We start from the raw sequence: 23,285 nt of genomic DNA on the forward strand, positions 1-23,285 counted from the left end.
ACTCATTATTATTAAACATTCTGTAAAGGATTCATACTATTTAATGTAGACTATAGAAAAGAAGTGTAAACTGGAGACATCGATTTGTCTTAAAAATAAGGACTTAAGGCTTGCCTTTGACTCAACTTAGGCAAAAACATTCAAGTTTTGACCTGGTGAAATCACGGAACAAGAAATAATAAATAATACTGCAACAGGCAGGCCTTGCACTGCCACACAGTTTGCATAGCTACTTATTAGAGATGAGAGAGACAGAGACATCATGGCTTTCAAACGAGCAAAGTGGCAGGTGGTCAAGGCCACACCCCCACTCTCCACCTTGCCCCCCCACCTCAGCCATATCTAAATTAAGAGGAGCTGGTATTGTCATGTCAGACAATCAGGGTGCAGTATTGTGACTGTTCTGCCTGTGAGGTCTCAAGTTTTGAAATTCATTTAAGAGATACCCTTTTAATCACCAACATGTAAATAATGAAGGCTATTGCCAAAGTATGCCTAAAAACAAAATGATGCAAAGTGAGTCACTTGACAGATGTCACAAGGTCACTGCACATTACACACAAAGTCAAAGTCTGCCATAAAAGAAGAGGGGCGCGACAATGATGCCGAACGTAATTGGAGAATGTGTTGTTTCTGGAGTCCATCAGAGCCGATCAGAAAGCTCATACCTCAAACTAAATACTCCAACTCCCAGAATGCCTGTTTCCACTGCTGAGGGCTAAGATGGGAGGGAACTTAATGAACACTTGGGGGGAAATTAAGTTTAAATTAGAAATGGATGTGCCGTGCACGACTGTGCACTTGGACTATGTGTGCTTGTTTGAGTGCCAGGTTGGCCTCAGGCTCCAAATCACGCGTGACGGTTTAAAGCCGTGCTGGTTAGTGGTCATCACACCTGGAGCGAATGGCATGAGCCCCGTCTGTACGGAGGAAACCCTTTGGCCCTTTAGTGCTTCCACACCGGCGCTGTACACACAGCCAGATAAAGACCCCTTATTTAAAGCTGGGACCCAAGAACACTGGGCCTCTATTCCACTCAAAGTCCATACACACACATGCACTGACACACAAACACACAGTGAGCAGGTTTGATCAGGTTCAATTACACTCCACAGCTCGGTGTAATTACCTGTGACGCTCCACTCACGCGTTTACTTTGCATTCTGACATTTTCATTTACTTCATTTACAAGAGAAAGTGAGGGGACACTTTATACACCAACATATACTGTACGTTTACATGACATTTTCTACATGACACAAGAGGTGCACACAGTAATGGCAATACCTGTGCAAGTCCACTCCGAAATCCCAACAAACTGAATAGTGTACTTAAAGTTGAACAGTTGAATGCACAGGTAGACTGGAGAAAAATTATTATTTACTGAGGAGATGTTTGATGCACGTAAAGATGTCCGAGGGACTAACTGCTGACCACACGGCCTCAGAATGTCAGCTACTTCCATTTTGAGTTAGACTTTTTTTTTACATGACATTCATCCATGAGAATTCAAGTGATCATAATATTAAACGGAATACATCGGACAATCTGAATACACTAACACAAACACACAGGTATAAAAATGTTTTGTGTCTTCAATTTATCTAGCCAACATTCAATTTATCAAGTTATCTTTTAGTTTATAGAATAAAACAGGTAAGGTGTAAGGTAAGGTGTAATCCATCCACAAATTCTTTATAGTCCGACCAACAGCCAAAATTATTTCATTTGTAATGATTTGGAATAAAAAACAAGGAACTCTTTGCATTTTTAGAACGGTACCCAGGATATTAAAAACTAAAACTTCCAGTCAATCTATTGATTCACTGAATATTTGTTCCAGCACTGGTTTGTACTTCCAGAACTATTTGTTTAATTTATTAATGTGAGGAACGTTACAGTCTCCTCATCGCTCGACACAGATCTGATATTTTTGTCTGACAATATATTACTGCTTTACTTCTGCTTTTACTACTTCAGGGGACGTTTGAGTGACATGCTTCATGTATGTCATGATGATTTGCTTTTCCACTCAGTACCACTCAATGTGTCACAACGATGGCTACTACACTATAGTTGCACCAGTGAGTTAGACAATAACTAATAATAATATTAGACAATTTTATTTCAAGGTCCCATGACATGGTGCTCTTTGGATGCTTTTATATAGACCTTAGTGGTCCCCTAATACTGTATCTAAAGTCTCTTTTATATAGACCTTAGTGGTCCCCTAATACTGTATCTAAAGTCTCTTTTATATAGACCTTAGTGGTCCCCTAATACTGTATCTAAAGTCTCTTTTATAAAGGCCTTAGTGGTCCCCAGATACTGTATCTGAAGTCTCTTTTATATAGGCCTTAGTGGTCCCCCGATACTGTATCTGAAGTCTCTTTTATATAGACCTTAGTGGTCCCCTAATACTGTATCTGAAGTCTCTTTCCCAAAATTCAGCCTTGGTGCAGAATTACAGCCACTAGAGCCAGTCCAACAATGAGCTTTCCTTAGGACGTCCATTTCTGTGTCTGTAGCTATTGAGGAGGAGAGGGGGGGGGGCAAGGTGGAGGGTGTGGCCTTGACCAACTGCCACTTTGCTCGTTTGAAAGCCATGATGTCTCTCTCTCATGGGTGAGCCAAATTCTCTGGGCGGGCAAAGCAGAGAAAGGGGAGGTAACCTTGCTCCTTATGACCTCATAAGGAGAAGATTCCTGATTGGCCCATCTGAGCTTTAATTTTCTCAAAAGGCAGAGCAGGATACCCAGGGCTCGGTTTACACCTATCACCATTTCTAGCCACTGGGGGACCATAGGCAGGCTGGGGGAACTCATATTAATGTTAAAAAATACTCATAAAGTGAAATTTTCATGCCATGGGACCTTTAAAAGTGCAATATGTAATACTGACAGCTAGTGTTTAAAATAGTTACTGCAGTACACATTCGAAATACTGGAGAGAGTCGTCTCCCCCACCCCTCCTCCCCAGACTCCAAGTTCACGAAGGTTGCCAGTCTGAAACCGCAGCATCCACAACAATGTTGCTGGACGCTTGTCTCACATAGCCAGACATTACATCACAGCACAGCCGAGTAGCTAACGTTAGATGCTGGCTATATTGACAGTCATAAATGCCCGCGCTCATGCGGAGCTCTGTCCCCAACTGACAGACACAATTTTTCGGCTTAGAATTACAGTAGGAACCGCTAAAAATAACACTACCTTGCCATCCTTTCCAACCGACTGAACACACTTTATTGGCTTAGAATTACGGCAACAATCGCTACACTGCAAACTCACGGTCCTCTCTTTTTAGGATTTACAGCCTCCCTCTCTTGGCTTAAAATATGTAACTAACCGTTGTCGGCTAGCTACGGCCGCTGAACAGGCTACACATTGTAAACAGCCGTGGCCTGCTTGCCTGGTCCTCTGGTAACGTTAGCAGTTAGCAGGGTTAGCAAGGCGCAGTTAGCCAGGACCAGTCGAGATCACTTTACTGGCTGTGTCTCAATTGTTTTTGCGAGTAACCAACTCGGGTACTCTAGCTTCACTTCAATGTGAGTACACGAATGTTGAAATGACAAAAAAAACAAAAAAACTTTAGATTTTATCTCAAAAACACACACACACACACACACACACACACACACACACACACACACACACACACACACACACACACACACACACACACACACACACACACACACACACACACACACACACACACACACACACACACACACACACACACACCAGATTCCCTTTCTAACAATAGACATGTAATTCCAGCTCTCTCAGGTCCACCTTCAGCTCTTCCATCCTTACACATTTCTCCTCCTTTTTTGTCACTGCTCACTCTCCCTGGACCTCATAAACCTTATTTTATGCTACTACAGCACCTTCTTCACCGACACCCCCTCTGTCCTGCTGTCTGTGTGGGAGTCCCTCCACTCCTCTTGTTATTCCAACACCAAAAAAAGGCCTGCGACACACACACAGACTCCGGGTATCAAAACCAGCTGAGAGGGGCAGGGTCCAGGACGCCTTGACAACTTAAATCAAACAAATTGCCTTAATGCCTCCATTCTCTGTCATTATGTAAGGCAGGGCCTGAGCGCTGACGGTTTAAAGGCCAGACGTTTGTGTACAACGCTGTCTGTGTGTGTGTGTGTGTGTGTGTGTGTGTGTGTGTGTGTGTGTGTGTGTGTGTGTGTGTGTGTGTGTGTGTCTGCTGCTGGGCCCCTTGGTCGACCTAGCAGATATTGTTCTGTTCTGGGAAGTCAGCCAGGCTCTGTCAGCATTGGGGGTCTGCCGCCGACGCGGAGAAAAAAAGCGATCTGTTTAAAAGGTTCTAAATGTACAGGATATACGTGCTGCATTTAGTGGTTTCATTTCTTTCCTGCTCACACAGGGCCTGTTGAAATGCATGCTTAAAACTGGGGAATGTGCCTCTGTGCGTGTGTGAATGTGTGAGTGTGTGCGTGTGTGAATGTGTGCGTGTCACATACAGTAGAGTGTTGGTGTGTGTGCGTCTTGACAGATGTATAAATATAAGCTACGTGTATTCAGCCGTGGCCTCCCTCTGCATACCTGCATGGCCTTCCATACAGGATAATATGAAGGCATTAAACTCTATATATACACAGCAGTGGAAGAATGAAGAGTTCTATTGTGCGTTCAGAGAGAAAAAAACCAAGTCAATCACTCCGGAGCATAGAAGCAAAATTTCTAAAGTGATTTTAAACGAGGAGATCCACTGATATTCAAAAAATACAATTTTATGGTTTGTCCAAAAAATAGATTGATTGATTAACTGAGTAAAGAACACACATTCTGGTGAGAGCTTCATAGTATTATCATTATCTTTGTATTAATACAGCATTAGCTTGTTTTTCTCTGTTTGATATCATTATAAAGTGATTCTGTTTGGCAATAGATAATGACAATTATGTGTTTAGCACGCATTGTTATGTGTTCATGGCCCAATTTGACATAATCTGATATATCAGGGATTAATCTGATGATAATCCTTAATATGCCATTGACATGGGCATGTCAGCTGTTTTGTTTTTTAGTATTTATGTTACAGGTATATATTTGTGTAAATTTGTGTCCAAATGTATTTTTTGTTATTCTCAGTTTCGTTTATGCTCTTTTGAGAAAGTACAAGATTACGGAGCCCCACACATGACGTTCGAGAAAAAAAAGGGGGTTTCAAAATGTGTAATTCTGAATAAAAAAAAGAAATTACACATTGTTCAATTGCTAATTTGTATTATGCATTTAAATAATAAATAACATTCACATCAGAGAAATGCATATTTTTGAGCTATCCTCTCCACCACTGTAAATTGTGATGATTGTGGTGCATGGGATCATAAAATCTAGGTAAATATATGTAATCGGATTTACTCTACTGTAAATTACCAATTTTCACCCATATCCCCCCCCCGCCCCCTCCTCCACGCAGGTGCTAGTAGCCAAGAAGGAAACTGAGGATTAAAAATACATGATGATGGACTCTTCAGAAGAGGTCATTATCTTCACTCAAGTTTCCGCGCAGGAAAGTCAACGGATGCCACAATCTTCTGAACATAGCCATACTGAGAAACACAGAGAGTGGTGTGGAGCTGATAGTCTTAATTAGCTTTGTAGCAACTCATTTGGTAATGGCTTGAATGTAACGGACGTTCATTAATATCAAAAAGTTACACACTAAAGCTTTAATCACAGCTCAGATTACAGAGATATTACAGGAGAAAGACTACCCGTCTGTGAGCGTCACTTTCTCGTGAGAAAACGGGAGAGTGAGTGCGAGTGTGTGTGCATGAGCATGGGTGGGGGTTTGTTGGGGGAAAACCACAGTCAATTACACCTTTACTCATCACATTACAGGCCAACTGAAATTAGAGCAGTCGTGTGTTAACAGGGCAAAGACAAACAGGCTGAATTCCCTCCAGGAGAGAGAGGTTTAGACCCGACCTGGCAACCCACGCACCGCCAGACAGATCAATTACTCCACTTTCATCAGCTCCACTACAGTGTCACTCATCTGCATCATGAAGCCAAGATCTAGACCCCACTTTCCCTTGCAAACATGAAGCCTCAGTGCAGCGCTGCTCCTCTCCGTGTTTGGAGAGTTTGGAGTCTTTTTCTTTGCATCAGTGATCAGAAGGTGTGAATATTGCTTGGGCGAAGCAGTTTTAAGATAGTAATTTGTGTAATAATAAAGCCTCTTGGGGTGTGAAGTGTTTATAGATGCTATCTGTTGGATCAGTCAGGCTATATATAAACGGAGTTTAGATTTTTCTCCTACCGATAAATTAGGTTGTTTCGTTTCCAAGACTACCTAGTTAAGGTTCAGGAAAGATCATCTTCATGGTTGAAAGAAACCAACATTGACTGCTGGTGGGAGACAGAATGCAAACTGTGATCTCCACTCGTGCAACTATTCAGTCCAGGTTCAAGCACAGACTGTGGGTTTACGGATCACAATGAAAACTAAAAATCCTGTCTTTGTATCACCTGCAACACATGCACCACTCTGCACCAGGAACTACACTGGTTCTATTATGCCAATTAAAACACATTAAATGTCTGACAACATTGTAGTTTTGGGATGGCCAATCAGATCAGACACATGGTGTCAAATCATTTAAGGAAATCCTGGTGTCATTTTCAAAACCTTTATCTGAGGGGTTTTCCCTGAGCCCAAGTTAGCATCCTAAAAGGTCTAGTTTTGTCCTACCAACAATGAAAACCCAAGAGATATTCGGCTGACAATGATATACGACAAACACAAAGACAGAAGCAGCTAATCCTCTCACAGATTAATCGAATACCAAAATAGTTGTTTATACCTTTTCTTTTTAGCTGATCAACTAATTGATCAATCAATTAATTGTTGCAGCTTTAATTTGACAAAATAACTTTGTTAGTGTTGCTGAAAATGTAAGATGCTTTCACAGTGTACAACCCAAGAAAATCTAAATTATTACTACTGTAGGTTACAACAATAGATTAAGGCAAATGTCTACAAAAAAATTGATTATTATGTCAACCACGATAGTAAAAAGTCAGTACGAATCATTAAAAAGGAACATGTGCTTACTTTGAAGTTCATACTTGCATTTTGGGTTTCTACTAGAATGTGTTTACAGGTTTTAATGTTAAAAAACAAGAAATGTTCTCATAGCGTCTGTCTGCACCATCATTGCAGCCGGGGAATGATGTAACGGCACTGTAGCAGGACTTTCTCCCGATATATAGTATAGTTGTGACATCACAACTGTACAGAAGTCCTGACAGCTCGTTTGTGTTGACTTCGGGTCACACATTGACCCGTTTTCAATTTTTGTTTTATATCAGAAAATATGGGACGTTGAAATATGCGCTGAAAATGTGTACAAGAAAAATTTAAAAAATTTAAATGTTGGAAAAAGCAAAAACAAACTGAAAAAAAGGCGTCAAAAACGTTGGGAAAAAAAGTGTTTCTTTCAACGTTGACGGGAACATAACACAAGGGTTAAAGGCACAGTTTCTAAATACGGGCTGTGTTCATTTCTCTGTGGTTTGAGCGTTTGGATACTTTCACAGTATTTATATATCGCCTCGACCTGCTTTATAATAAGAAATGACATGGAGTCTCACTTTTTACAATATGGGACGTGTGATTTCTAATTCAGGTCTGTGACTGTATGGGTGTAGTGCAACATGATATGGAATTACTCCACAATTATTCCATGTTTTCCCCAGCTACCTGCTGTAGCCTAAGCTACTGTTGCTGTATGCATGCCCACGCTAACAGCCCACTCTCCAAACAGAGCTGTATCTCCATCATCATGTGTTGTGATGAAACTTGAGGGGGAATCAATCCACCTCCAGTTCTGTCTTGTTGTAATTGTGTCACTCAAGCTCGTCTGTGCATAAACACACACACACCTGTTAGAAAAACAAAGTGCTAATTTTTCCTTGCAGTGTGCCAATTTGCCTTACGCAGACACAATACAATTTAAAAGGAGAATACCAGAGACACAGTGAGTGACAGGGAGAGCGAGACAGAGGCATGGATGTATGACATTGCATCTTCCACCTGGAACGTGTGATGCTCATTGAGTGTTTTCACGCTGGGAACAAGGTGTTCTTAAAATGGATTTCAATAACAATATCACCCCCCAACATACACACATAAACGCATCTTTCCAAGAGTTCCCTCGTCAGTAACATCCTTTGTGTTCAACAGGTGACATTTGAAGGCTGACGGTTAAATATAGACAAGCGGAAACAATGCAAGCCTCTAAAGAGATTTAATTACAGAGTGCACCTGAAGGAAATCCGAACAGTTGAGTTTATTGATGGAGCGTCTCTTTAACATGAGCTCCCAGAATAGCACAACAGGTTCTCATGGTCTACATGAGTAGTTTTATAGTTTGGGTTAAATGAAGGACATTAGTTGGAAGGAAGCTTAGGAAGCTGGGATTAAAAAAAAAATGAAAAGATGCACGTCTTTGAATACAAAAGGCCTGAAAGACTTGTTGAAAGTGACAAGAGTGTTTTCATCTTCATCTTGTGAGATGACAGGTATAGTCCCATTTAAGCTTAACTTCACTATGGGATGCAAATTATCACAGATGTGTTTCTTGGCAGCCGCCTTTCATACAGGGAATGAAATGCTCCAGCATGCTTTGAAAACAGATTTTCTCCCTCATTTACTCAGGTGTTTCTTTTATTGTGTCTATTCACTGTATGCAGAGCTAAAGTGCAGAGAAAGTGACAGAATGTGAGGCTGAACACTGAAATGTTGATCTACTTGAAGAGAGTTTAAAGAAATAGGATTATAGAAATAAACTTCAAGGCAAATTTAAGGTCAACATTTAGTTTTCAAATCAGGGATTTGCACATGGCATGACATGCATCCACCCAGCCACTAATCCCTCCCCCACTGATGTTCACTCATCATTGCGATCATATCTGGATCTCTGCGTTTTTGTGTCTAATTACAGGCGTCTTCTGGACGGTTAGTGTGGAGGCTGCTGCAGCTATGGCAATGAACAAATACAAGTCAAACAGATCAGGTGGATCTGAGAGACAGATGGGAGACGTGGGAGTGGGAGTAGTGCACGTGTGGAGAAATACGTGCTGCAGCAGCGTATGTCAGGGCAGGTAAACTGAGAGCTGGAGATTGGCTGTCAAACTCTGGATTTATGCAGTCGAGTCTGGAAAGTCCCTGTCTGCCTCCCGGCGCTCCGCTCTACCTCTTTTACTCCTTCTCTTTTTCTCTGCATCGTTTTCTCTTGATGGCATTAATGTGAACAGGTGGTGGCCAGTCTCTCAGGGCACCAAAATGAAGGAAATTTGAGGGGTACCTGAGCCAATGCAATCGGTTTTTAGTCCAAAACTCCATCATTTCATTTTGATAGTTTTTCCAGTACCACTGCCAGACACACATCCTTACAAATAAATGATGTTACAACGAGCTTCAACTTTATTAAAGTAATACTCTGACAGAAAAAAAATAAAACGGCCATAGCAGGCACCTGTAAAAGCTCTAAAAACTCATAGCACCAAACTGCAGGCGAACAAAGTTAGCAACTAGCTAGTGTCCCTAATGCCAGGAAGAAACTATGTCCCCAGTATAACACAACAACAAAGACTACCTACAGATAAAGCTACAAAAGACATTTGGAAAGTAGACGAAAAATGCGTGTCAATATTTGCTTGGTCACAGATCTGATGAAAGGCGGGAGGTAACAATGTAAGGTAAACTGCTACAGAATGGTGAAAAAAGTGGTTGGCACTAGCAATAGAATATTTAAATGGAAATGAATTGCTGGTGGCAGAAAGGTCTTCATTAAGATGAGAAGTGCTGAATGCCATTAGAGTCGTAATTGCTGAAATCCATCAAATGGATCAGATAAGAGTGTAAAACGTGTTTATTAGGGGAGCAGAGGTGCAGTCGTACCCATTCCTTAAGCGTTGGATAAGAGCGCCTGGAATGGGAACTCCCTGGAAAAGTCAATCAAGAAGAGAAGAACCCCTTCCTTCCCGGGATCGCGTGATCTACCCTTCAGACATTTACCACCAATCAATCACTCCGACCTCGCAAATATAAACACGCGTGTAAACACAGCAACAGGTCTTACTGCAGCGGGCTGCTGTCATGCCCCGGGGGCTGTTTGGAGCATTCACACGTGCGCACATTAACACACATGAATACACAGGTAGGAACAGCTTTGTCTTCAGTGACACTCTTCAGGAATTTCAACAGTGGCTTTTGGGGGTGTAAGGCCATGTCACACTACAACCAGCTACAGCTAACCTGGTCAAATAAAGGCTAAAGTAAAATAGAAAAACAACCACATCTGTTGCCAGTTGACTACACACTTATAAAATGGTGATAGTGATAATGTATGTGATCATGGGTCATTAGCGCTACCTGTTAAGCAAGGTGAAGAGTAATCCCTGGGCCACTGCACTGAGACCCTACACTAACTAAATCAGTATTTGAAAGAAACTCACCTTATCTTCCAGCATGAACACAAACACACAAACTAGTATTCTGTGAGCAATCATAATTGTTTAAGTAAATCTTTGTAATTGCGGTCAAAACTAGAATAAGAGACGAGCATTTTCAAGTTTATTTTTATTTTTTTAAGAGCTGTAGAATAATTGTACTGGACCAAGTTCAAGTATTGATGCCGCTGAAAAACAAAATTAAATTATAGAACACAGTTTGTGAATTTTTAGTTTTTATTAGTTTGTGGTTTAAAGAATTAATTAGAAGAATGCTGCACATTTACACTGATAAACACATAACCATTTGCCATGAATCTATTATCTCAATACAAAGGCTCTTATGATCTGCTTTATTATTTTCTATTTGAGTTTTTTTCCCACTCATATGGTTAAAGTCAGGTCTTTTCTGGCTTTCACTTGTGACCAAGCTCTAACATATTTCATAACAGGAGGGAGACCTGATGATCCCCTAAAAACTTGAAAACTACAACTTAAAATTCTGTCACACTGCAACTTTCTTCACAACACACCGGAAGACAACAAAATAGGGCTGGGCGATATGGAGAAAATCAGATATCACGATATTCTTGACCAAATACCTCGATATCGATATTACGGCGATATTCTAGGGTTGACAATTGGTGCTTTAACAAAATATCTTCACACTTAGATTTTAGATAAATAATCATCAGTAATGTAGACATTATGTCTGAGTGGGGAAAAGTCAGATAATAGAACAGCTAGAACAGTCTGATAAGTTCAGAAAAGTACATCACTTTACTGTAATGCAGCCTTTAAAACCAGTAAAAGACAACACTTATGTCATATCACGATATCCAAAATCAAAGACGATATCTAGTCTCATATCACGATATAATATCGATATATTGCCCATCCCTACAACAAAACACAACAGCATCCTAAATAGGAGATAACCACTCTCTTTCTCTCCCTCTCTGGGCGTTTCCCCTCACACTCTTTATCAGCTGACCAGGACCAGATGTCTTCAAAGGGAGCGCTCAGAAGAAAGGTGAGGAAGGACCTCCCACATCTGAGACCCCATGCCAGGACCAAACTGATCCCCTTTACGCCTCCACCCCCCCCCTCTTTTCTCACTCACCTTACCCCCCCAATTCCAGCTGCTGCCCCTGCTCCATTTGGCTGTAATCAGCACCCAGCATCGCCTCTGATTAGACAAGGTGGGGGTGGTGGGAGGTAAAACTTGACAAATTGGCACATTCTTCTCCACCCCATTCCCCTTCTTCCCCATCTCTCTTAATCCTCTCTTTCCCTCTAACACACACACCCACAGACCCCACTTAAATATGGCAGCACCCCCCCAACCCACCCTGCACCAATCATTTGATGAATGCTGTCCTTGTGAGCAGAATAAGACACACACACACACCCCTGGCATTGCTTGCATGATCTTTAAATAGAAGTGAAGTTTGGGGACCACCGCCCCTGCAGGTGCTACCTCTCTCTGGTTACACACACACACACACACACACACACACACACACACACACACACACACACACACACACACACACACACACACACACACACACACACACACACACACACACACACACACACACACACACACACACACACACACACACACACACACACACACACACACACACACACACACACACACATAAATACACACACAGACCACAGTCAGCCACAATAACTCATACCAACACACACTCTGGCTGCCCTGGTAGCTGTCACAGAGCCATGTTACCAAAACGGAGCCCAGATTCTGATCCAACATTATGCCTGATTTACACAGCCTCCCTTCTCTCTCTGCACTGCTGCCCCACCTCAAACCCCAGTCAGGCTATCCCGGCCCACCCAGGACCCCCTGGACAGGAACAGCTCAACAGCTGCGTGTGTGTGTGTGATTGTGTTGTAGAGAAAGGGGAACGAGCAGGATCCAGGTTATGGCCAGGGAAGTTCCATGGTGCCTGTTCAGTTATAAATACCTTGTCGTCTGTCTTGCAGAGTCACTGAAAGTGTCTCTTCAGAGAGGTTTACGAGGCGTGTGCTGTCCTGATTGCAAGCCTCTAAGATTATTTAAAAAAAAACAAAAAAAAAACAGGAGTGATCTGAAAAAGAGCACCATGGCAGAGCAGGATACTGCCCAGAGGAAGGCTGGAAACAATTAGTGTGTTTACAGGCGCCCAAGTAGACAAGACACCCAATTTCTATAATCAGGTTGGGGGATTAAAGATCACCAAATCAATTTCTCCTGGAGAAAGACGATTTCTTGCCACGTATACCAGGCCTCTACTAATTTTTTATTTTGACAAACTAAAATCTTAACTCACCGTCAACTTACTACCTTTTTCTGAAACTTTAAACCACATCAAACAGTCTTCCATAGGGATTATTTTATTACATCTTCCATACAGCTTTTTATACATGCAGATTTGACTGACAAAGACAGTGAAAGTATTGCTGTGACACCAGTACAACGCAATGAAAGGAATGATCATTACACATCATTGCATCCTGTTTTTTTTTTTATATATACACACTTTAATAGTTTAGGTAAAAGTGAAACTAATGCCAAGTCGTCTCTGTAAGTCTAAAAAAGTTGTTCTCCACGGCTCAACAGTCGACCATTGACACATTCGTGCTGTTAGAAAAACCACTTCGCCTCCTGTACAATTAAAAGATAAGTCTAATGATATTCTCTGTTTTCTTAAACACATTAATGGTTTTGGTCTGTCAATTTGCGGATAATGAGAAAAAAATATATACAACAGTGTCTGCTGTATCCTTTAAAATAAGTAAGCCATGGCTTCAAAATAAGTTCAGTGGTTGGGAAGAAATCTCATTACTGACCTGCAGCAATGTGTTGTGCAGTGTTCTTGTATCCAAACAACTAAATCCAAAGTCCAACTAAAATGAAGAGAGATTATTGAAGTCTAAATAATCAGGTTTTCATTCAATTTGAACTACAAGGAAAAACTTTGGCCTTCACTACAACGTAGCGTCTAATATTTTTTTACATGAGCCAACCTAGATTCAAAACTATGGTCATTGGGAGACATCAAATTTCTGAAAAGATGCAAGCAAATCCTGGATAAAGTAACCAATAACTGCAATGGATGTAAACCATTAAGCCCCTTTTCCATACACATGTGGTGGCTTGGTTTGATTCAGTGCGTCAGCCAAGGACGGCAGGGGTTTGCATCTCCATTACAACAGGGCTGCCCACTTGAAGGTGTGTGTGTTTACCTGTAATGTGCTTGACTAGAGTCCATGTTCAAAAGTAGCTGGCTGATCCATGGCTGTGACTAGTGGTCAAAGGAGCGGCTTTAAAACGGTGAATAAACATATTTCCTAATTAATTCCTTATTCATTTCCTATAAATTCTTCCAAGTCCCCCATTATTTTATTTAAGAGCTTGCATTATGAAGCAGCAAAATGAGGAAATGTTGGGTTTTCATCAGCAGTAACTTAACATGACTCATATACAGCTGAAAGCCAACATGACCCCAAACCACAGAGATTCAGCTAAAAGTTTCAAAAGGTGGCCGGGTTAGCTCAGTCAGTAGAGCAGCCGCACATATGTAGAGGTTTCTCGTCGCAGCGGCCGTGGTTTTGGCCCTTTGCTGCATGTCATTCCCCTTCTCTCTCCACTTTCATGTCTTCATCTGTCCCGTGAAAATAAAGGCCTAAAAAATGCCCCAAAAATTGATTCTCGCAACACACGTTTGACCGGGAGAAGGAGGGCTGTCATGGCTATGGGTTGGCCACGGTCAGCCAGACGTCACCGCAACATACTTAGAGGCGGGTTAGCCGCACCTTGGCCCGACACCAGAGATTGTCCATCTCGGGTGCAACTTGGTGCGTTTAAACTGGTAATGGAAACGCAAATCAGCGCAACACGGTTTGACACGGTGAGGCCAAAAGTGCCAATGGAAAAACACCATTAGATTAACATTTTAATCCAGCAGCATTGTTTTAATATGTAAACGTAGTAAGTGATGAAGATATAGTGAGAAACCTGCAGAGCCACCCTGCGCTGGCACACTGCTAAAACAAAGACAAGCAAAGAAAGACGAGGGCTGGGCGAACGAAACTGACAAACCACCCTCGTCCCACAATCAGATGGGTGTGTATTTGTGTGTGTATGTGTGTGTGTGTGTGTGTGTGTGTGTGTGTGTGTGTGTGTCTCTCTCTCATTAATATGGTGATGGCTCGTCTGACAGCATGATGAGGCCGAGCTATAAAATATGGTGTGATGTAGGAGTGGCCAACCTTTCCCATCCTTTTCCAACCCCGTCACACCAACAGCTTTCATCTGGAGCGGATTAGAGACATTAGCACTTTCTTATCTCTACGCCTTCCTCCACATCTTTCACCATGTCCCCCCCTCTTCCCCCCCCTTTTCCTGTCTCTGGCCTCCCACAAAACACCCACCCCCTTTATTTCTCCATCTCTGTACCCGTGCATTCTTAAAATACTCTAAAAGGTGCTAAGGAAAACAACTAAAATAAGCTTTGCTAAATGAAGGGGTGGACCAACAAGGAGTAGACAACAAACTAGACTTTTATTAGGGTCTGTTGTTAAACTATTATATTTGTATTGAGAAAAGTTCTGGCGATCATTCAAGTACATAAATCAGCACACAAGCTCATATTTTCATATTTTCATTTTGAGCGCCCGCCAAGTCCACTCTGCTCTGTTCGAACACAAAGTATGCAGCTTAGTTAAGGGAAAAGAAGTTGATCAATCACAACCCTGACACAGGGTCTGCACATAAACAGGCAGATAATGGGCATTGTAATCACTAGTGACCCTGCTACAACCGTTAAACCAAGTAGTGCGTGCGTGCGCGCGTGTGTGTTAGTGTTGTCGATGGAATGTGCAAGAGGCTTACAGATATTACAGGAGAGCTTGCACAGAGGCTAAAATTAACCTGGCACTTATAAACAAACACACATACACACAGCCGGTAATCCACATTAATACCAGTCATCAATCTTGAGATGATGGCACGTTAGGCTGTCCTTATTGGGAGAAGATATGACGGCGTGCTTAGTGGGAACGTGTTGCAGAGCCTGGGCCGTGATGGGAATTTAATACCTGCCATCTATCTCTATTAAAATGGCTCCAGATAGCCGATGGGTTGACACTGGTCTGACAAGGCTACGCTGTGGCTGATTCCGAACATCGCAATACATGGACAATGAGTATGAGCAATGCCTGTCAACTGAGCAGACAAACTGCACGTAACACCATAACCACCCTGCTTGACGACGACTCTCTCCTGCTGAATATTTGCTGATTATAAGCCAAGAGAAAACACGGAATTCTTCTGGTCCAATCAGGAACCATTATGTTGTGTTTTTTTAGTTCCCTCCTTGGGTTAATAAGTGACAGGTGACAAAGGGAACAAAAGGACATGTCATTCTTCTAAAAAAAACAAACAACAAAAAACACTGATGACGTGCGATGTGAAAAAGGGCACACGCATTTATGAACCAAAAGAAAAGGATTAGTCAACACTGATGCTAATTTTTCCGTTTTACAGTACATTTGCTGTATGGTTCAGTCTCAGCACTCCGTAATCTAATAAACCTGTTTTGAGCCAACAAGCACCAACATCTAACTTCTAAAGAGGTGGACATTTTTCTCAAGATTTCGTGTAGACAAAAATAATGACAATAATGGGCTTTTATTCATTAGATGGACAAAGAAAATACTTCAAATGGATGCTAACGTTGCCCTTATGTCTGCTGAATGTGCAAATAGGTAGCTGCTTGCTAACAGGTAAGCCATATCCACTTTATAATGTCGCTGTGTCTCTATCATAGATGGTATATAAACTGGACCAACAGATCCCGTGTCTCTGGACGGAGACCAGTGAAGGATATTAGAAGCACTTTTCCGGTGAGCGCTGAGCGTTACTGAGCAGCCTCCAACTGAGCTTGAAGACGTAGATGTGACGCGAGCAACCTGTCTGAAAGTTGTAAGTCTTCTGGTAGCTGTGCCAAGAGAAATCTCAATCATTCCCAAACTTATAGAGACGGAGAGCGTAGGTATATGTAAGGAGAGAACATGGACACTGGCTAATTATTGCTAACTAAAATGCTAGTTAACATTAGTAATTAAACTTAAACAGCTAATGTGAGTCGAAACTGCCTGCAAGCTTCTCCTGTACTATACGGTAATTTCTCTACTATGCGACAGTAAGTCGCTTGGTCATGACACAATCATTAGGCTATTTTTATAAAAACGTCTGCTACGGGGCCAGAACGTGAGGTACAAGGTAATGGAGCTTTTTATACATTGTCGTGTTTCTTTAGAAATAAACAATGGACAAATAAAGTCTTTAAACGCTTCAGATGTAAAGTTATTTGCTGTCAAAGTGACGTCAAAATGAATGGCAGTCAATGGGATGCTAGCGGGAGGTGATCGTTTGGTAGCATCAAAATGGCGCCATAGGAGGTTTGAGTTCTGAAGCGAGGCTTACCCCCTTGGTCTCCATGAACTTATTTAAAAAAGTTACTCTGCCTACTAGTGGCCAAAATCAATGAGTGCAGGTTTAAATATAGTGCCAAGATGTTATGAAGGGAAACTTTGCACATGGCTAATTAACGGTGTAAGCCACAATTTTTTTATTATTAACATATAGCTTGTTAGATACATACAGGCCTTGATGTAGCTTGTGATATATATTTTCTAATATATTCCAATTTGTAATTTTTTTCTTTTTTATATTATTTTCTTTCTTTCATTGTGATTATATCCTCAGGGGGTGCTTACTGTGAGGCAAACGTAAAGTTTGATTTAGGAAATCTCTTATCATCAATCAAAATGTATTATGCAGTCTATGATTTTTTTTTTATTTAGAATATGATGGTTTTCTGTTTTTCTGTTCTGCTTTTTCTTTCACTATTTTGGGCGCTGCAGCTAAATGTATGTTTGCATGTTTATCATTACATGGTAGAAAAAATATAATTAAAAAAAAAGTCAAAAATAATAATTTATTATTACAACAATATTAACTTAATTAACTTAAGTGTTACCACACTGCATTTTGTCTTTTTTGCCAACACTCATCTGGGCTGAACATAATCTTTTCCAAAGCCACTGCCCTAACTATGACTCATCTCTCATCACTTTAACAACGATCATCTCCTTCTGCGAGTAATCAGATCATCACTATACCGCCATTACAGTCTATGACCTTGAATATCAGCAACATGTCATCTGCAGAAACTATGATTCACACTTTCACAGACCCACGTGGACACACACACACACACACACACACACACACACACACACTCACACACACACACACACACACACAGGATAGCAGGAGACAATCGCTTAGGTTCAAGTCCAGCCTGCCTCCACCCGCCTCTCTCAACAGGGCGGGAACTTCGGAGCAAGGGTCGGCATGCCGGGTCGGACCGTTGCAGGTCTTTGAAGGAGGCCTGTGGCGGGGAAGGGTTTTCGGGAACAGGAAGTGCTCTGCTAGAAGTTTTGGATATCAATGGAAAGGCTTTCTCTCTGCCATGCAGGGCAGCAGAGCGACTTTCCTTTATCTTCCACTACTTATCCCACCACAACAGAAAGACAATGTCAAGGAAACATGTAACAACAATATTTCCAGGAAGGGACAGCCTAAACAACTGCAATCCAATCCCTGAAGAAGAGGATGCTTGTTTGAAAGTTAAAACTGCAGTATTTTAAGTATTTAAGTAGATAGAGTACATGCATAAATGCAGTCAGTGGTTGACAGACAGATGAGGTTTAGCTCACAGGAGAACGTGTAGGAAGAAGGTCCGCTGACCCGAACTATCCCACGATCCTCCAGCAACCTGGCTTAACCACAAGCACAACCTCTGGCTATCCAGCTGTTTGCTCCAGAAAATTTCACTATATTCACACACACTTACAGAGACACACTAACACACACCAGCAGGGAGTAGTTTGAAACTTGCTCTCAAGTTACAGATAAGGTTGAAATGTGCTCTCTCAGTAAGCGTCTGACAATGCCTCATTCACCATGTCAAAATTGAACATACATAGAGCAGCTATCCTTGGGATTTGTAAAGTTGAAAGTGTTGAGATAATAGACAGAAGGTTACGGGAAATAAAATAGTTCCTTTTAAATGTATGTATTTATGCCACCTAAAGGACAGTGGCATAAACTGAAATATAAAGATTGTTGAAAAAAACATTTTGGACCGCACTTGAAGCTCCGTTTACTTTCAGTTACAAAAATAGGGCTAACATGCACCCTAGATGTTTGTCTGGCATACAAGTTTTAGCTTTTATCCTTTATATTAACCAGACATTTGGTTTAATCTGGCTAAAACATATAAATCACGTTAATGTCAATTAATGTCCCCTCACAATTTGTCCTAAAATGGCTGGTCCAAACTATTCAAGAACAATGAACACTTAAAAAGGAGTTCCTTTTCTCTTTGGATGCACATAATCTATATGCACAGGAGATCTAACTGCTATAGTCAACCAACCTGATTTGGTACACATCGGCAACATGCCACGCTCATATCTGGTGTCCCGTCCCCCCCTCCCTGTGTTTATCTCTTCACAGAGTTCTCTGTCCTCACCTCTACTCCACTGCTCCACCACAGCAGCCGGAGCAACAGAGCTCTCCCTCCTCTCAGACCTCCGCCTTCCCGGCGAGGCTGACCACAACCCGTCCAGCCCAGGGTCGCCTTACCCATTTACCGCGTGGGAGCGGATACCGACAGGGGCTCACAGAGACCCATTCAAAGCCTTGCATATGAAATCTCTTCCTCTGCAGTGATACCTTACACTTCATCTGCATATTCACATATTCAGAACCCGGTGTTCACTTCCTGTCTGTGCGAGATAGAGGAAAAACTGGGCACAGACAGAGTTGGTGTGTTTTTATTAGTTTTCAAAAGGGTTTTTGTTACTGCAGATCGTCTTCGCACAGAGAGAGACGTAATGAGACTGAAATATTTTAGTAGGAATCAATAGGACACGCAGGGAGATGGCTATTTCAACGCCAAATACGTCACGTCTATTCCTATCACAGATTTGTTTGTGGAAAGCAATAAGGAAAAGAAATCCATTCCAACTGTTGATGCCATTTGAGGAATTCTGCTCAGACCTGCCCATCACGTAGCTGTCAAGTATCATCTCTCAATCCACCAAGTGTCAACAGACGCAAATATGGACAAATGAGAGCTGCTATTGTGTGACAATCTCCTAGTGCGGTTAGACTTGTAAGCAAACAACAGCATACCACATTGACACTCCTGGTGCTCTGCCAAGTCCGCCCTGGCAGCTGCGCCGCTCGGCTTATTACTGGCTCATTGAAGTTGATGGTTTTTATAGCGTTGTGTGTGGAAAGCGTCTGCAATAGTTGGAATACAGATCGATGCAGCATTCCGGTCGTGTAGGAACAGTCAACACGTACCGTCGCTGATGCCATCGGCTCTTTCACTCATGTTCTTTCCCAGGGGGTCACCGTGTGAGGTATGACAACGCTCTGGATTCGTAAAATGTCTTTGCACATAAAACAATTACACCTCATGAGAGAGGCTCCACACAGGGGACTTGAAATGTACAAGGTTGCTTGTGTGTGGCACGATGCATTACATATATAGAACAGTGGGTCTAATGAGAAATACTGACATAAAGGACTGGTTTACTAGACCGATATTAAGTCTACAAACCAAATTAACCCACACTGTCTTAGTCCAACGTGGTTTGAAATGGTCCTGGCTAAGCCTGGTCTTGAACAAACTGATCTGACTTCCTGAAGAAAGACTAGATTTACCCCAGGGCGTGGCCAGGTTGGGTCAGTGGGTAGAGCAGGTGCACATATACTGAGAGGTTCAGACCTGTGACCTGCATGTCTTCCCCCTCTCTCTCCCCTTTCTCACCTAGCTGTCCTGTCAAATAAATGCGGAAAAGCCTTTTTATGACCTGCGCCCATGGGCGTGCTGGTCTTACAGGGAGGGGTGTTCAGGTAGCCTGACAAGCCAGACCCACATCCAGATGTTGGGTCTGGGAACTCACCATTGACAGGGCTCAATCCGAGGGGCGGGATAAACAGTTGTCTTTCAAATTCCCTCTGCACGCAATAGGATAGCGCTACAACCAGGCACAGCAACGCTAGTTGATAGATTAAACTTTTGCCATATCCGGTCGAACACATCTTTCTTTTTTAAGAAAGACTTCAGTGCCGTTCTTTGTTCTTTTCTCAAAGAGAAGCTTAACTCCAAGTCTTCCAGAATTGCGGCCAAAGCCGATTCGACTGCTGTTCGCCACCAGCAGCAGCCGCCATCTTCTTTGTTTTTAAGTAGCAGGGAATTCACGCGGAACCGTCGCAACTCTGCCGTCATTATGTTAAGCCCGCCCACCGACTATATACACGATGTGATTGGCCTGACTAGAGTTTGGTTTTTCCAGCTCGCAAGCCAACGGAGAGTTGCTAGACGACCCTGGCTGCAAATTACATTTGCTGCCGCTAGGGTGCATCTAGCAACAGCTAGACCCTGCTTAGCAATTCAAAGTTTAAATTAATCAATAAAAAAAAATCTAATGTACATAAAAAAAAAAAAATGCAGATATGTAAAATGTTTCCAACTTCAATATACACGGATTTAGAAATACTTTAGCTGCATCAATAACAATAAATCTACTACTTGATTTTGTTTAAATTGCACAAATCTAAGTATTATAACTTAAATCCTTCTCATAATCCTTTGATTTTGTTTAAATTGCACAAATCTAAGTATTATAACTTAAATTCCTTCTCATAATATTATTATATACACTTTCTTTGTGTGACTGCATATAAAGTAAAATCCTTCCCAGAAACCCCGGCCTCCATTAACAACTTTCTAAAGAACAAAAATCCCACCACTTCCTTCCAGACCTATTGTTGTGTTTTTTAGTACTGTGTGTCACTAAGCTGATGTTTCTGCATGTTGCCGGCAGTTAAAAAAAAAAAAACTCACCAGGATCTCTTTAAAAATCATAAAATCCTCTTCATCAAAGCAATTTCTTAACGTGTCTAAGCACAGCATAATGATGGAATCAGTGTCACGCCGATTTAGTTGAGAATAAAAAGGTTTAAACACAGAGCACTCTTTAAATTATAACAGCTACAGTAACAACCAGAGCTTGATCCATAAATCTGCAGAAATAAGGAACAGTAGCATTGAGACTTCACATGCGGTTATGATGGGCCATATTGTCTTACTTAACCCACAAGTCAAAGTCAATAAATGAGAAAAGAACCAACCCCAACCAGAAAAGCGGCCTGCAACAATACAGTTACCCATGGCTAACTCTATGCGTCTGTGTGCCTGCGTCCCTCCCCCGGGGCAGTGAGGCGCTGACTGACACTCTGGTAATGCAGTTGTGTCTCTTAAACCTGAGCAGGGTCACACACACACACACACACACACACACACACACACACACACACACACACACACACACACACACACACACACCTGAGAGCGGAGAGAGAAAAATGTCTGGCTCTGAGACGTTCTCTCGCTCGCTCTCTGAGGCCCCGGCTGCCAAAACGATGCAAGTTAAGACACAATCCAGCAAAATACGCTGCACGACTTTTCTGCAACAGCAAGCATCACCAACTGTGGAGGCTCACACTGTACTTTACAAATATTTGTATGTTCATTAGGCTTTAAGGTTAAGCCTTAAGTTTTTTTTTTATTATTATTGAATTGTAGTTACTTGATAGTTGTACTCCATTATTACTTTAGTTGGAAAGAAAAATAAATTAGATATTGATAGCTTAGTTTGTTGTCTGTTTTCAAAAACAAGAAAGAGAATATAATTCAGAATCATGCTCAAAATGCAATATTCATTTTGTTCTGCTTTTTTGCAGCATACAAGGGTGGAAAACACAACAGGAACATCTGTATAATTTAATGCAAGCGCCCTGAAATACACGATTACTTTGTGAATCTTTTAATGTTTAATCAGAGAGGTATTGACTCAAGTACATTTTTTATAGACTTTTTTGGACTAAATTATTAAACAATACATCAATTGAGAATAACAATATTTATATAGGTGATGATAATATGGTTATTACACATTTCCAATGACAGAAATGAATGAAAACCATATTTTTCTTAAGCAGTAACAGAAAAAAAGTGACCGCTCTAGAAACTGTTGAACATTATAATATAGTATATAATATAATGTAAATATATAATAAAATATTAAAGTATTTTTTTTTTAGGTTGCCATTTTAAAACTGGCAGATGAAAATTAGCCTGCTGCGTTAACGTTGCTGTTGATTAATGAACACGGTCCCTGTCAAATAAATAAATGAAAATAAAACTAATGTGTTTTTTTTAAAGTGTTGTTTTATGTTTTTAATAGGTTTAACTACATATTCTCATACTTGTATTCATTTATCAGTATTTATAATTATAACAAAGTATTGTGAGATCATTTTGGCCAAGATATTCACTCTGATCATATATCACACATTAAAGGGCTGGGCATTGAACCTCACTAAACCCTGCTAAAAAGAAAAATGTCTAACAGATAGAAACAAGTATCTGATCTACTTATTAACCTTGGTTACTTATTTTTAACAACATAGTTGCTGACTTTTATTAAAATTCTACAAAACTTTATTACTATTTTTTTATTTTATTTTTACTATTATTCTATATAGGCACAGTTCTTGTACAGCTGCTTTATCAAAGTATTGTGTATTGTATTAGCACCAGTGTAGAAGAATTTCAA

The 23,285-nt window shown here is 41.2% G+C and overlaps 1 protein-coding gene across 1 annotated transcript in view; it reads right to left on the reverse strand.

The window, feature by feature from the left end:
• gmds (GDP-mannose 4,6-dehydratase) overlaps positions 1–23,285 on the reverse strand; it is a 183,266-nt gene that overhangs the window by 121,040 nt on the left and 38,941 nt on the right. The gene's annotated exons all lie outside the window — the stretch shown is intronic.

Source organism: Perca fluviatilis, chromosome 9 (genome assembly GCF_010015445.1).
Source record: "Perca fluviatilis chromosome 9, GENO_Pfluv_1.0, whole genome shotgun sequence".
Classification (NCBI taxonomy): Eukaryota; Metazoa; Chordata; class Actinopteri; order Perciformes; family Percidae; genus Perca; species Perca fluviatilis.